Source organism: Lissotriton helveticus, chromosome 6 (genome assembly GCF_964261635.1).
Source record: "Lissotriton helveticus chromosome 6, aLisHel1.1, whole genome shotgun sequence".
NCBI classification, from domain to species: Eukaryota; Metazoa; Chordata; class Amphibia; order Caudata; family Salamandridae; genus Lissotriton; species Lissotriton helveticus.
This window is the reverse complement of record NC_136067.1, coordinates 507231733-507246557: the sequence shown is the minus strand read 5'-3', so window position 1 is coordinate 507246557 and position 14825 is coordinate 507231733. Positions and strand designations below refer to the sequence as shown.

Below are 14825 nucleotides of genomic sequence, written 5' to 3'. Positions count from 1 at the left end.
TGTATCCCCCATGTTCATGCCACCATCGGCTCTCCTCCCCCCGCAAAAAACAGAACACACCGACAATTAGCAGTCCCCACCCTTCCCCCCTACCCCTAAGACCCCTCTTCCCCAGAACAGGACCTAGAACAACATTGCTAGCCCCCATCCAAACCGTCCCAACTCGTGATTCACACCTAAGCCTAACAGTAGCCACTGTAGGCATGCCTTGTGGGCTATGGGGAAGACTTGTGCCAACTGGTGACCTTTACTAACCAATCAACCCCGCTCCCACCCCTTCCGCAATAACATCTAGCCCCCCTAGGACCCCTGTATTGCACCAGGAGCAGTCATGTGCAGCTCACGGAGCCGCCGACTCACGCCAGCCCAACCAGCCAGACAACATCCCCTGGGGCTCCGTCCAACATCCACTATACCATACCGCAATGCCCACTAACAAGTCTCCATTTCTGGCCCCCGTGTTAACCACCTAACCCCATGGAGTAGGCCATTACTCATCCAAAAGTCCGTCTGCCGTCGCTGGAGTAACCTGTGGCAGTTTAATACTCTCCGCCTCAGAGGGTTCGGTCTCCGACTGGGCCCCGCCATTTTCCGTGTCCATGCCCTCCGGAGACTGCATCGGCAGCTTGCCCAACAGAGCCAGTACCGCCTCAAGCGCCTCCTGCCTTTCCAATGCAGTCTGTGCCTGTGAATGTTTCCGTCGATCTTGTTGCTTTTGTCGAGGGCGTTGCGGCTGCCGTCGAGGAAGGTCTTCACACAAGGCATCATTGCGGCGGCCATCACGGTCTGTTCCAGCTGTGTAAGTCTCTAGCCACGCCCAAGCTTCTTACGGAGTATCATGAAACATCGTGGTACCATCCAACATTACCTTTAGCCTCGCCGGGAACATCAACGCATATTGAATACCGTCCGATCTCAGTTCTTTTTTGATCGTCAGAAAGGAGGCACGACGGCACTGGATCTCCCACGTATAGTCCAGAAATATGGTCACTTTACTGTTGTCCACTTGATATGGGTGATCCACTCTGGCCTTCTGAAGCAAAAGATCCCTGTCCCGGAAATGCAGCAGCTTGTCCACCACCGGACGTGGGGGACGCCCAGGCAGCGGGGGCTTAGCCGGCACCCTATGTGCCCGTTCCAAGGTATAAAAAGGAGACAGTCCCTCTGCCGCCACCACTGTGCGTAGCCACTCCTCTAGATATTTCACCATGTCTGCCCCTTCCAAATTTTCCGGCAGGCCTACCACTCGGATGTTGCTCCTTCTATTTCGCCTTTCGGCATCCTCTGCTCTCTTTTCCAAAGCTTGTATGCGCTCCTGTGCGTCTGCCATTTTGCTGTGTAAATCATTATGGGCCGGTACCACCTCCAGCAGCGTGTCTTCTGTTTGTTTCACCCTATCAACCAACTTGGGGTGGTCAGCTCGCAGGAGTCCCAATCCCGGTGCCACCTGCGCAATGTCCTGCTGCAAGGCTGTGCGCGAGTCCGCTATTGCTGCCAATATTTTGTCAAACTGTTTTTGCATCCCTGGATCTTGAGGCAAGCCCGCGTCCTCCGTATCAGTGTGTGATCTGGACTCCTCGTCCGGTGGCTGCTGTCCTGCCCCTGGCTTCCCTCTCGGCTTTCCCATTTTGCAGGCACTAAGGTGTGGGCCAATAACAAGGGGATCACAGAGGCCAGGTCAGGTTCCTCACTTCAACACAGGATAGAACAACCAGTTCAGCAGTTCCTACTTCGCAGGGACTCCAGTTTCTCCCCCTTAACGATCGCTGTTTGCCACTAGACTTATGCAATCTCAGCCGTCCAGCATAGCCTGATTCCAATTGTCCGCCCTAGTAAATGGGACAGCCATGCTCATTCCCCTGCTCAGGCAATTTTCGGATGTTGTGGTTGGGCTGACCCGTCCAGCCGTGCTCTCGTGCACCTTCTTCGCCCCTGGCGCGCCCGTACAGGGCCTTTCCCCCACTCTTTCCTAATCTTTTGCGGCAGAAGCCAGGGCTACTCACGAGTACTTCCTCCTGCCGTCGCTGGCCGACCCGTTGCTCAAGGCCGCTGCGACAGCCCCAGCCACTGTCTCTTCCACCTTAGCCCTCAGGCCGCGGCTGCCCCTCGCAGCCCCGCAGCCACTGCCACAGTCCTGGGCCACCGAACAGGCCACCCCCTATTCACCGCGGCATGAGCAATATGCCTCCGGCCTTCCACTGAGCCCATGCTCCCTGCTCTGGGCTATGCCTAGGGCCCACTCCGTCCTCGCCGTCACCTGCACTGGGTCGCCGCCGTGTGCTGTGCATCTGCGCCACCCCCGGTGCAGCAGGGCAGGATCCTCGGGTATGGCCAGCTCCAGTCTGGCTCACCGACGCGCAGTCACCCCCACCAAGCCGCGACTCATCCGTTTCCCGACCATCGATATCGTCCTCCGACGTTTGAGAATCTTGGCTCCGTACTCTCACCAGGCAGCCACGGCTTACGGTAGTCCACCCGTGCAGCCCACCCACCGAATCACGATGTCCACGGGCTGTCAGGGTCTCGTGTCCCGCAGCAGGCAGTCCTTCTGCCGACCCTCCATGTGTATCCCTCCTGTGCTGGAGTGAGAAACTCACTACCAGTGGCCCAGTTCCACCACCATATTGTAATCCTGCGGAGCCAATACCCTGTGATAAGGACTTGCAGTTTACTGTCTCGGTTCAATATTGCACTCAGTCAGCTCAATCTCTCAAAATCTATAATTGCTCCCTCTCTTACAATAGGTTTTAACACCCACATGATTCTCAGCCAATCCTAAATCCTACAGTGTGGCTATTGCACTTCCAAGTAGATAAATATTCCCCTATTTTTTAAATAACAGTTAAGCACAGCCTGTCAGGACCATTATGTCACACATCTCCGGAGTGAGGGTTACATTTCTATTTAATGTGTCGTCAACGTTGTCGTTGATTTGTGGCACCTGACGTTGCTAATGTGTTCCATGATTTTAATCTTTATTCCACAAAGGCTCCTGATAAGATAAATTACATTTTCTGAGTTACATATCGAATGATATTAAGTAGCCATAGAGTGTTCATGCCCAAATCAGCTGGCTTGACATTGCTGGTTAGTGGACATGCTTTACACGACCCACAGGCATTGTGTCCTGTCACAAGTGGGAGGTCCCACATTCTTAATCCCACCATCCGTTTACATACCTGGGGTCTGGTGTTGACCAGTAGGTACTTAACACTGGCACTCTTTCAATATGAGAACAATAGGATTTCCAAATTCAGACCATTAGAATTGATGATTCGTCATTTTCTTGAAACAATCATTTAGGCCATATTGGAGGCCATACTAAATGTTGCCAGGCATATGCTCCTCTCTGCTGTAGGTTTTTCAAGGATATTCAACAGGACATCCCTGTTGTTATTCTGTACTCTCCTTCATGCCCTCCTTAATACCCATTTAGGATAGTTCTGGTCCTGCATTTGGGTGGTCAGTTTTGCTGCTTCCTCGTCAAAAGCAGTAATCTCGGAACCATTCCTGCGCAACCGCAGGAATTGTCAGTAAGGTAAATTGTCTCATAGAACCCTGGGGTGAAAGCTATGGTAGGACAGCAGATTATTTCTGTCCATTGGTTTGCGATGTTCCTCTGCTACCAACCCACCCTCTTTCGGTTTGATATCCAAGTCCAAAAAAGAAGGGATATATTTGAGACCTTAGATGGGAAGTATAGGAATGGGTTCCTGCTATATAGCCATTCCAGGAACTCTGGAACTCTTCAATTGACTCACTATCTCTTTCCAAAATGACCAGCACGTCATCGATGTAGCAACGCCAAAGCTTCAGATGTTCCGAGACGAGGTTATTCGGGGAGTAGATGTGCTCTCTTTCAAAGTCCGAAACGTACAAACATGCCAAACTTGGCACGAATGTACACCTCATGGGAGCCCCATGTGATTGAAGGTATATTATCTCCTTGAACTGGAAGCAGTTCCTGGTCAGTGCCAGTTCAGCCAGGTTAAGAATGAAAGAACTTGGGGTTTGAAATTCCCCGTTTTTCTGATACAGGATGTTTTCAACCACCCTTGGGGGCTCTTCCTGGGGAATATTTGTATACAGGTACTCAATATCAAACCCTACCAGGAATTATGAGGGATGGTTTAATGTGATGTCCTTAATCAGATTGAATACTTCCCCACAATTGGTCTCAGGTAAACATCACAGAGGCATTACAATGGTTCTTAGACTGATTCTGTGCCCAAAACTATGGGTCTTCCAGGGGGGGGAATCTGTTTTTATATACTTTTGTAAATGTGTAAATGTGTAAAAGTACAGTATTACCCGGCTTACCTTTACAAAAGAAATATGCTTCATTCTGTGAGATCCAGTAATTTTGCAAGGCTTCTTAACCATGGTCTGGATGACAATGGCACTTCCCTTGTCCATCAGCTTTAACACTCTTCTGGGGTCCTCATTTAACTCCTGTATTATCTGTCTCTCGAGTCTTGTCAGATTTATAAAATATTTATAAAATATTTTTTATTTGTTTGTATTTCCTGTTCCACATCACAGATAACTGCTGGTTCAATTGCCCCTATTTCAGGTGGAAGTTGTGCCAGTGATGGTGTAAAAGTGGATTTGGGGCATAGGCATAGGCATGTGTCCCCACACTGCCCCTTGTCTAAATGACTTTCACCAAAGAAGATCCTCAGGTGTACATTTCTAAAGAACTTTTGGAGTTCACGCTTCAGTTTAAAGTCATCAACCTCATTTGTGGGGACACACCCAAGACCTTTGCTCACAACATTCTCTTGTTCCTTAGTCAGGATGATAGCCATTAAATGTATAATCAGGTTCCCTCTTTGCTTGTCCGTGGGAAGAAATCTGCGGTCATGCTCCAGGTTATCACCTGGTTCAGATCTTCCCACTGTACCTGTTGCCCTTTCCGTGTCACACACTCACGCCTCAAGCACATTGGAGCAGGTGGCTATTTCACCGCACTCGTTCAGGTTCTTTATTATGCGCATATCATTTCCTGTTTAGATATCCTCTGATGAAGGGCTAAGGAATGCCTGAAATGCATTGGGATAATTGAAATGCCAGGGATAATTGAAATGCCAAGAGTAAGACACTTTCTATAAGGATTACGATATGTCCAATTCAATATCATCAATTGAAATAAAAAATTGCAGGCAACTGTGACGTTATCCGGATTACATGATTATGTTTGAACTTTTTTGAATGAATACATACATATCGCCACGGCGTTCATGCAAAGCTTTTCTCAGAGGGAAGTTCCCTAAACTAGGAAACGCTACGCTTTGCCCTTTCCATTTCCCCATACCCCTTCTCCGGCCTCACTCAAAAATGGATTTGATTCTGCAGATACTGGAAGGGTTCCATCTGTGGGTACATTGGTGGCAAGCCATATTCTTGTCCAGGGTGGGGGGTTTGGGAATATCGGCATCTGTGCTTGGTAGAATTCCCTTCCCCTCTCTCGACCCCTAGGTCTTTGCTTATACTCGCTGCTATCATTGCCTGTGCTGGATGTAGCTGTATCTCTTCTCCCACCAGAATTGTTAAGTGTGTTCTGTAAGATTTTCTGGTTAATATACTCATCATTAGTATAGGGGTATAACTTCTGTGAGAACTTCCTCAGGTCTTTCTGGAGTTTATTTATCTTTTATTGGGCCTAATAGTGATAGTATTCATTAACCTCTCTGTTCGCTTCCTCTAGTTTCTTTTTGTAGACTGTCAATTGGACCTGTGTCCTTAAAGAATTTTCACTGGTCTGAATCAGGATAAGAATTGTTCCTGAGATTTTTTGGACTGTATTGATGATTAGAATGAGCCAATCTTTGGTACACTTCCATGCTATTAATGATCAATCCCTCCGAAAGGAGGCATCCTCAAAGAAGATTAGAGATTCATTCCTAACCAGAAGGCCCCTAGTTGTCACGTTAGCTCTCAAATAGTCTGTTAATACTGCTCCATGTAAAATGATCTTAATATGAGTTTTCTTGAGCTCTAACAGTGTGCTTTGCCCTCCACATGGGTTAGTACTTGTGAAAGTGGTGTCTCCCCCTAGAGGGAAGGTTCTGCTAAAATAGATGATGCTACATCATCACTATATGATAATTCCTGTTTGTCCACCATTATAGTAGTCGGAGATGTCACACCCTATATATATATATATACGTGACCAAGGCCTCTGTGCAGGCCGAAACGTTATGCTGACGAAGGTGCAATAAAATAAGAACCTCACCTGATTTTGGGTTCGTGTTCTGTGCTGCAGCGGCTTCCAGGATATTGGGTGTCCTCTGGTGTTGAACTCTTTGGAACATATATATATATATATATATATATATATATATATATCTGCCAAATTTAGTGTATGTCCGCCACGGTACTTCTGGGATCACCACTGCGGCCCAGCAGTCGTACTAGTATCAAATTGCAATTAAAGAGGGGTGAGAAGTGTCATCCTTCCTTTTGTCATCCCAAAATACTCTTACAACTCACACAAAAGAAAAGAAAGCGGAAAAACCAATCCCCCTCACTTCTTCATATGAAGCCCTCAATGGTATTAAAACTGCCCTTACACACTAAAAAAGGGCATGCTTCATTATAGTGTATGCTACAATACTCTGGCACAGATCAACACTCAGAGTGAAGCAAAACAATTATTTTTAAGGGTCAAAGATAGCCCTGCAACAACTGGGATCCTCAAAACACAAAGGGCCAGATGTAGGTAGGCTTTTACCGGTCGGTAACGGCCGATTTCGGACGTTACCGACCGGTAAATGGATTTTGAGATGTAGGGGGCAGAATCGGTAAATTTACCGATCGGTAAATTTACCGATTCTGTAAATTACCGAATCAGTATTTTTACCGATTCGGTAATTTTGAGATGTAGGTGGGACTCTTCTGAGTCCCACAAGCCTTTCCGAATCGGTATTTTACCATCAAATTCAATTTGATGGTAAAATACCAATTCCGGTGTGCATGCACATGTGTGCATGCACACCTGTGCCATATGACAGGCAGACCTGCCCTTAGGGCATGTATGCCTGCCACATGGCACACAAACCAGTTTTGGGGGTGCTAGAGGGTGTCAAAGTGACACCCCCTGCACCCTTGTGAAATTCGGTATTTACCGATTCGGTAAATACCGAATCGGTAATGCCCATTCATTCCTATGGGCTTCAAAGCCCATAGGAATGAATGGGCATTACCGGTCGGTATTTACCGATTCGGTAAATACCGAATATTACCGATTCGGTAAATGCACATCTGTTTTTACCTACATATCAGTACTTCTATTTTACCGATTCATAAATACCGAATCGGTAAAATTCGGTATTTATGAGTCGGTAAAATAGATTTACCTACATCGGGCCCAAAAAGTCTAAAACTACCTAGGAGAGTGCCGACTTAATTTTATTCCGTGTCCCTCTTGGCAGGAAAACTGTTGGTTGGGCCATCTTTGAACTATTAGTATCCTGTACTTCTTCATATTGTGTTCTTCCTCAAAAGTGTAGACGCTGTTGGCAACTGTAGTATCAGTTTAATGATGTACTCCTTTCAATGTTCTTCCCAGGATGGTCTCCGGACATAGTTGTCTGTGTGTAGAGTGATGCTCCACATAACAAGGTGGTATACAGCCTGGAGCACCCACAACAAAGGCACTAGGAGGTGTGAGCTTTCTGCACCTGGCATTCTTCAGCCATTCTGAAAACATGATCAGAGGAAAGACAAAAGGTTGGTCTCACCTAAGGAGTCCCTTTCACCTTGCACAACAGAGACTGCAGTGTTAGTCTGCACCCCCACCATGTACCAAATGGCAGTGCTAATAGGAGACTATTCATCCATGGCTCTCTCAGCTAAATGTCTAATCAATTTACTAAAGAAGCCTTGTCTCTTTTCTCTCCACTCCATTGTCTAGGTCTCTTTCCTCCGCTTCAGTAATGTCAACAAGACATTTCCACTTTCTGATGAAACAACCTCACCTCCATCCTGTGCACTAGGCCAGGCCAGGGTTATCAAAAATGTATCCCACATTCCTCTATTTCTCTGGCTCCCTCATACTCACAATGCAAGTACCATGCAGGCCACAATTTACAACATAAACTTGAGTACTTCATATTATACAAGTGGGCTATTAGGCCTCTACTTCAGTGATACAAAAGGTCCTAACTTCAACTGTAGATTCACCAAAATAGTATGCTCTATGTACTAACCCCATGACAGGATCAGCTGTCTTTGCAATGAGGGTACACTTGGGGTGCACCTTCATGTCACAGGCTGGTCCAGAACCTTATGGTTGGGTTAGTGGGTGTGAGTGTTTCACCCCTTAAGTCTGAGCACCATAAAGTTACAAGTTTGCAAGTACTCTCCAAACGTTTCCACTCTATATGCACTCAGTCATTTACCCATGCAGAAGTAGATGGGTGTTTGTGGTGATAAACTTGGAGGTGCCACTGCCAGAAAGGATGGGAAGCAAGGGTAGTGGTCCCTCTTTTTGGAAAATATTTTCCCCTTGTATTAAGAAAAATGTTTAGAAGGACAAATGCACCTTTGCATTTTATTTTCCAATTTAAAGGTGTTATAGGCATGTGAGATCTACTGGGGATCTAAAGCAAGTACAGAATCCTATGCTCTCCTGAAATGTTTCTAAATGTAAAAAGTCAGGTATTTACTTCACAGATAGCTAAGATACATGTTTTACTTTTTAAGGAACCTCTTTTAAACTATGCCTGTCATGTGTGCCACATTCAGGCAGTCCAAACTTTTTAACCAACAAAATGTTGCACTATGGGATTTATATTTTCACCTTAACCTTTGCTAAGGCGGAGGAGCCTCGCCCCACCTCTCAAAAGGACAAATACAATAACATAGTGTTATTATCACTGTATTTTTCCTATGGAAGACAGTGGCTCATGGGGCTGGGCAGCGCAAGGGGAGGAGTGGTTTGCACCCCCTAAGTGCTCATGGGCCGGCCAGCCAGGCATGCGCACTTTGCATCTTCCCCACCAGGCTGCATTACACAGCCTGGTGAGGAACACGCAAAGCCTCCCTGTCCCCATCTGAGCACCGAAGCACAGCGCTCAGACCAATCAAAACGCTGCATTGCAGCATTGTGATTGGCTTGGGGAGATCCTGTGTGTCTGGTTGCTTACCGCTACTGCTGCTGGCCGAGACTGGAGACCCAGAAATTAGGAGGATTTAGGAGAGGCGACTATCCGTCTGTTACAGGTAAGCCCTTTTTATTATTCTTTTCCATTCCCCCCACCTCCCCGCCTCACCACTCCCATCGGGTATCAGCCGCTACTGACAGGAAGTCACATTGCTGCTTATGCCTGCATCCATTTCTCCCTGGGTGTTACACACAAATACTTTTTAAAATGTTGGGTGCTTCTATATCCAATTTCTTTACCACTAAAGAAGAGCCAAATAGCGAGAACTGGGTCTCCTTAAGACTACCTTTTCCACATTACAAGAAGATAAATCAAATGATAGTTTTACTCTTGTCCTCCCGTTTTCAAATGGCGTTTCTGAGATTATTTGTTTGCCATACATATGCAATTAGCATCAAAAGCTTAAAATTACAAAATGTAAAAATGCCACTGTGAAAGCACATGAATATGTTTTGAAAGAAAAAAATGCCCCATTGCAAGAATAAGAAAAATGAAAGAAAAATGAAATGAGAGCAGGGACTAGAAACGGAGCCCTGGCACTGAAGGCGGTACTTTTCATGCGGATGTGCACATGCACACAAGCAAAATGCCAACAGTTACTGTGAAGAAAGCCTATGACTTAGGTCAATGGGCTGACCTATTGCTCCGTGCTGTATGCTATTCATTAGGCAAATATCGGTAAAGGTTTTGAAACAGCAACTCACTATTCTAGAAATGAGTCTTAGTAGCCAAGTTTTAGTGTGATACAGAAGTTCCATATTCATTATTTTACTCTTTCCTTCTTTCTGGAATAAGACGGTGGTTCTTCATCCCTTCCTGCGAGTTTTAGGATACTCATGGTGGGTCATGTCATCATGTTCTGAGGATGGTCACATGGACAATACTTGATGTCAAATGGTTGTATGCCTCAGAATGATGCCTGGGTAGGAGAATCACTGAAATATCAGTCCAAGATTCTCTCTGCATACTGTCTAAGGAAGAGATATACCTTAAAAGAGCCTAGGCCTTAGTGCTTACTAATCCATCAGTAGGACTGACTGTGCCAGCATACTATTTAAACCTAAAAAATGCACCATTTGCAGCTCTTGTGCTGAAGGCCGCAAATTTTGGTCAGGAATACATTACATAAAGTGGTTATTTTTATCACACAGGATTGGGGCTTTGCATTTCACCTGAATAAGCACATTAATAAAGAGATTGCATATTTGTCCATTGTGGGTCACAAGACTGAACATATGCATGTCAGCATCTCTCCCCTTTTTAGCCAAATGGAAGGAGCATGTCCATGGGGGACAGGAAGGACTTTGATATTCTCCCTCGCCTTGCTTAAAGTTGTGCAGAATATCACTGGAAAATGACACATGATGGTGCTGTAAGCCTGTTGCCAGGTCCTAACGTCTCCTTTTTTGCACTATCGTTGTGCCAATTGTTTGCTTACTCTTAACATAGGCTAAATGCCTAATCTTGTTCAGTGGTATTTTAAAAGCCTTAGGTCACATAACTCTCACCGACTTGATGACAGCCCTAATTACTTTTTAAGCAAGAGCTTAGCTCGTACACTTTGTTTCTGAGTAAAACCAATTTCAGACGTAGCTGTGAAGACGTGGTCTCTGTTTATCTGCACGCAGACAGGTATTATAATTTGGATGCCTGCCATGTGAGCAAGCAAGAAGGCTCCAGGCTTGCATTTGCAACTTTCTCTCCACAATCTCGAAATGGATCCAACTCCAATGTCACTCATTAAATCACCCAAAGTCCATCTCCTCAAATGTGCCATTTCTCCCCAGGTTGTTTAAACCAATCTATATAGTATCATTTAAACCGTATTACTAAAGTGTATCATTTTGCTGAAGGTCTTCTACAGGTCAAGGCTTTTTCATGTATACATCCAAGTCCAACCATGGGTGTTAGGAGAGAGTAAATATACTGTATCTCAAAGTCTAAAGTCTTGAAGTAGGACAAGAAGGAGATCCTGTCACGACATTTTGTGGTGGTTGAGGAACAGGAAAACCAACAAGTTCATACTTATCCACACATAGAAACAAAATAAAAGAAAAAAATCTCACCACGACAGAAGTTGACAATGGGTTATAGCCTCATTTGATAAAATATCTTCCTGAGTTGCTTTCTGCTCTATCTCTAAGTCAGTGGACTGAAAATTCAAATGTGCCTACCACATGGCAAGGAGTCAAAACAGTGGTGATCGGATGAGCATCAGACACCAATACCAGCCCTTTCTTGGGGGCAAAATAGATGCTCCTAACTGAGGTGACCGTGAACGTCCAGGGACTGCTCTGCTGGCTTACTCCTGGCTCACATATGGAAGTTTAAGAATGCTGCAGGAGTAGGTTGCACTTGTAATTGATGAGCATTCTGAAGTGTGAAAAAAGTGTACTGAGTGGGCTATTTGATTCCTCTGTTTGCACGGTCTTGGACATTTGGCACTTAGCAATGAAGATTGCCCACAGAAACTTGGCCGCCACTAGAAACCAGTGACAGGAATAAGCTACAGTGGTTGTACATTCTAACCCATTCTATAATAAGTCTTGTAGGAGGAGTCAGCCACCATTTGGAAGTAGCTGACACAAGAAACCACAGTCTGTTCTGATGAGAATCAGTTTGAGCAAATGAGCAAAATATATGTTATTAGAAAAACCATGGGAAAGTCTGTTTATTTTATGCAACTATCCCACTGTATTAATGAACACACATTCACACATTTACGAATGAGTACAGTTGAGTTGGGTAACAGTGAGCCTCTGTTATTCAGCGCCAAGATGCCTATGGATGACTGTGTGCTTTACAAATACACGTTATGTTATGTTATTACTATAGATCAAAGTTCAAATTAAGGGTTTAGTGCAGGAAGATTGTAACGAGAAAAACAAAACACTTTACTGCTTTACAGATGACATATAGCAATAACTTTACCAAGGGAAACAACTCTTTGAATAGCCATGTGGTCTCTTCAAAGTGATTTTACCGCTTACTATAATGCATAAATGTAACCATTTGAATCCTAGTTTTGGTTAAATACCTTTAGGTAAAACAAGAACACATGAAAAAGTACCATGGCATAATCCATGTATGTATATGTGCATATATGTTGCTTCTTACCATTGGTGAGTGTGAGGCATCTTTTCTCACAATCCCCAAGGTGAACAATTGTAATACATAGGATTCTAAACATCTCCGTTTGAATAATGTGTGGGTTGTCATCTTTTTGAGACATTATTAGTTTTCTGGTTTATTTGCATATTTAGACACATATGACCCAAAGTTAATTTTATGATCCTTGCTTTACACTGTGCTGCTGGAACAATTTTCAGAGTGGGTGTGCCGCCATCAATGTTACATCACTGAAGTCATAGGGATTCAGCACTCACACACTCTAATTTGCTTTATTTATTTACCTCCGTTCCGCCGTTTGCTGGAGTTTACTACCCCCCACCCTGCCCCTCCCCCGTCCACCTCACCGCACCGCAGAACCCCCTCCAGGAGCCACTACTGAGCAACACCCATTTAGGAGGCGAGTGGTAAGGGTGTGGTTAATAGCTGGTGGTGCATTTCGGAGCACATGTCGGCAAATCTATTACTAAAGCTTAGTGTGCAGCACACTGTCATTTACAAAGAGCACATTTTCCATTGAAATGGCCTACTAAAATCCACTGTTGTACAGTTTTACTGATATAACTTTATACTACAAGTACAATAGTGTGTAATAATCGGGTATTAGGGAATATTTATCATTTGCACATCACCAAGTAAAGTGTCTTGATTTGTTTTGATCATATTAAAATGTGTGTTTGCTTCCCACGTCAACATATTTGCACCCTTTGCTTTCCTTACTGCTGACATATTTTGAAATATTTGCACTGTTGATTTTCAGGTATTTAAATGTTGTTGTTGTGTTAGATAAAACTGACAACCTACAGCCTTTCCTTTCAAACTCCCTATACTCCAGCATGAATGTCTGAAAGTTTACTTTACACATTTCTCCCACTGTGCAGTCAGAGAAAGAAAATGAAACAACAATCTCCATATTAAAATTTTAAGCATAAGCAGCAATTTCTCACTAGACATCACCTGGCATTTGACCGCTGTCTTTGAAGGCACAGCAAATGTGCCAAAATAACAACAAAATATATAAGCATCTTTATTGTTCCCTCGCCTTCTGAACTCCAGCATGACTATTTTGGGTGCTGCAGCACCCCCACCACCCTTACTTTCAACGCCTATGCTTGCATGGGAACTATTTATTTCCTTTAAGACTGTAAATTGATCATCTTTTTCCTTACTGAGACTCAATAATCTTTATGACAGTCTAGAAAGAATAGAGGCACACCCATTTTACACCCACCTCTGAACCAACACCCTACTGAGCTTCCTTAGAACTCAGTCCTCTTTTTTAAACAAAAGAAAGTATTTTGAAATTAAGACGGTTCCAGTGTGTTAGAATGATATAATTGGTTTGTTGATGGATTTGGAAAACAATGATCTCTCAGACTGTCGGTGTACAGCCTATGACTCATTGTATTTTGAAAGCAGTTACACTAACATTCGTGTTCAGACTAGCCATAATATTTGTATGAACCTGGGTAGCTCTGAAGTGAAGCTGTAGTTGCTCGAGGATTCCCTGAACGCCACTCATTGGATGGGCAAACAGCGAAAGTTGGACTTTTTTGTTTATGTGTGAAATTGATGAGTGTTATCAGACTGTGTGCCTTATATTTGTATGAACTGTTTCGCAAATGGGCACCCGTGGTGATGACATCATGGTAAAAGTAATGATCAAATATTGATTCCAAGCAAGACTCTGTCAAATAAGAATTCCAAAGACGTACTGAAAATGAAACATAAAGGCCATCATTCCATGGGACACACAAACGCACAAGTGCTGTTTACCACTCCAATGTATGTTTACCCGCCCAGTTCTCATGAGCTACATACTGATTTAAATCGTTTGACCAAATATCACACATGCGCTGTTTAGACACCTCAAAATGAGGACTAATGTGCTCTATTACCACATATTGCCCTGTTTCGCAGTATATCAATTGGAATTGCATTGTGCACACCAAGTAGATATCAAACCATACACAACCAGGGGGTTGTTTATGGAAGCCTTGTTTCACTTTTGCTCACTTTATTGTGGTACATGTGTGAAACAGGGCTCTGAATCTGATTTATGCAGCCAAGCAAAGCCACCCTGTGTGTGGGCTGTGTCTTGTGATACGATGCTACAAAGTGTAGATGCTCAATAGAAACATTCAAACTGATTTCTCACAAAAACATTAAGGAGCCCATTAGGATCGCGGACGGACTTGAGTCCGTCCGCGACCCTTGAGGAGGAGGGAACGTCCGCATGGGCTGTGGCGTTCCCTCCTCTGCAATTAGGATGTGACCGCCACCCTGGCGGTCACATCCTCTATTTTTAACATTGCGGCGGGTGCGGCTTCAAGCTGCGCCCGCCGCAATGGTAAAAAAGCACGCGTTGCATTTACATGAAGAAAGCTGCAGGCACCGCGTGGTGCCTGCCGCTGTCTGCATGTAAATGCAGGGGGGTACCATAGGTACCCCCCCATGTGCACCCCCACCCCCCCTTCACCCTGGGGGCCCGCAACGGGCCCCCGAAGTGCACATCCGTATGCTTTTCCA

At 44.7% G+C, this 14825-nt stretch overlaps 1 protein-coding gene across 1 annotated transcript in view; it reads left to right on the top strand.

Moving 5' to 3' along the window:
• The window catches only part of FAM83B (family with sequence similarity 83 member B), a 471668-nt gene that overhangs the window by 19137 nt on the left and 437706 nt on the right, over positions 1-14825 (top strand). The window lies entirely within an intron of this gene.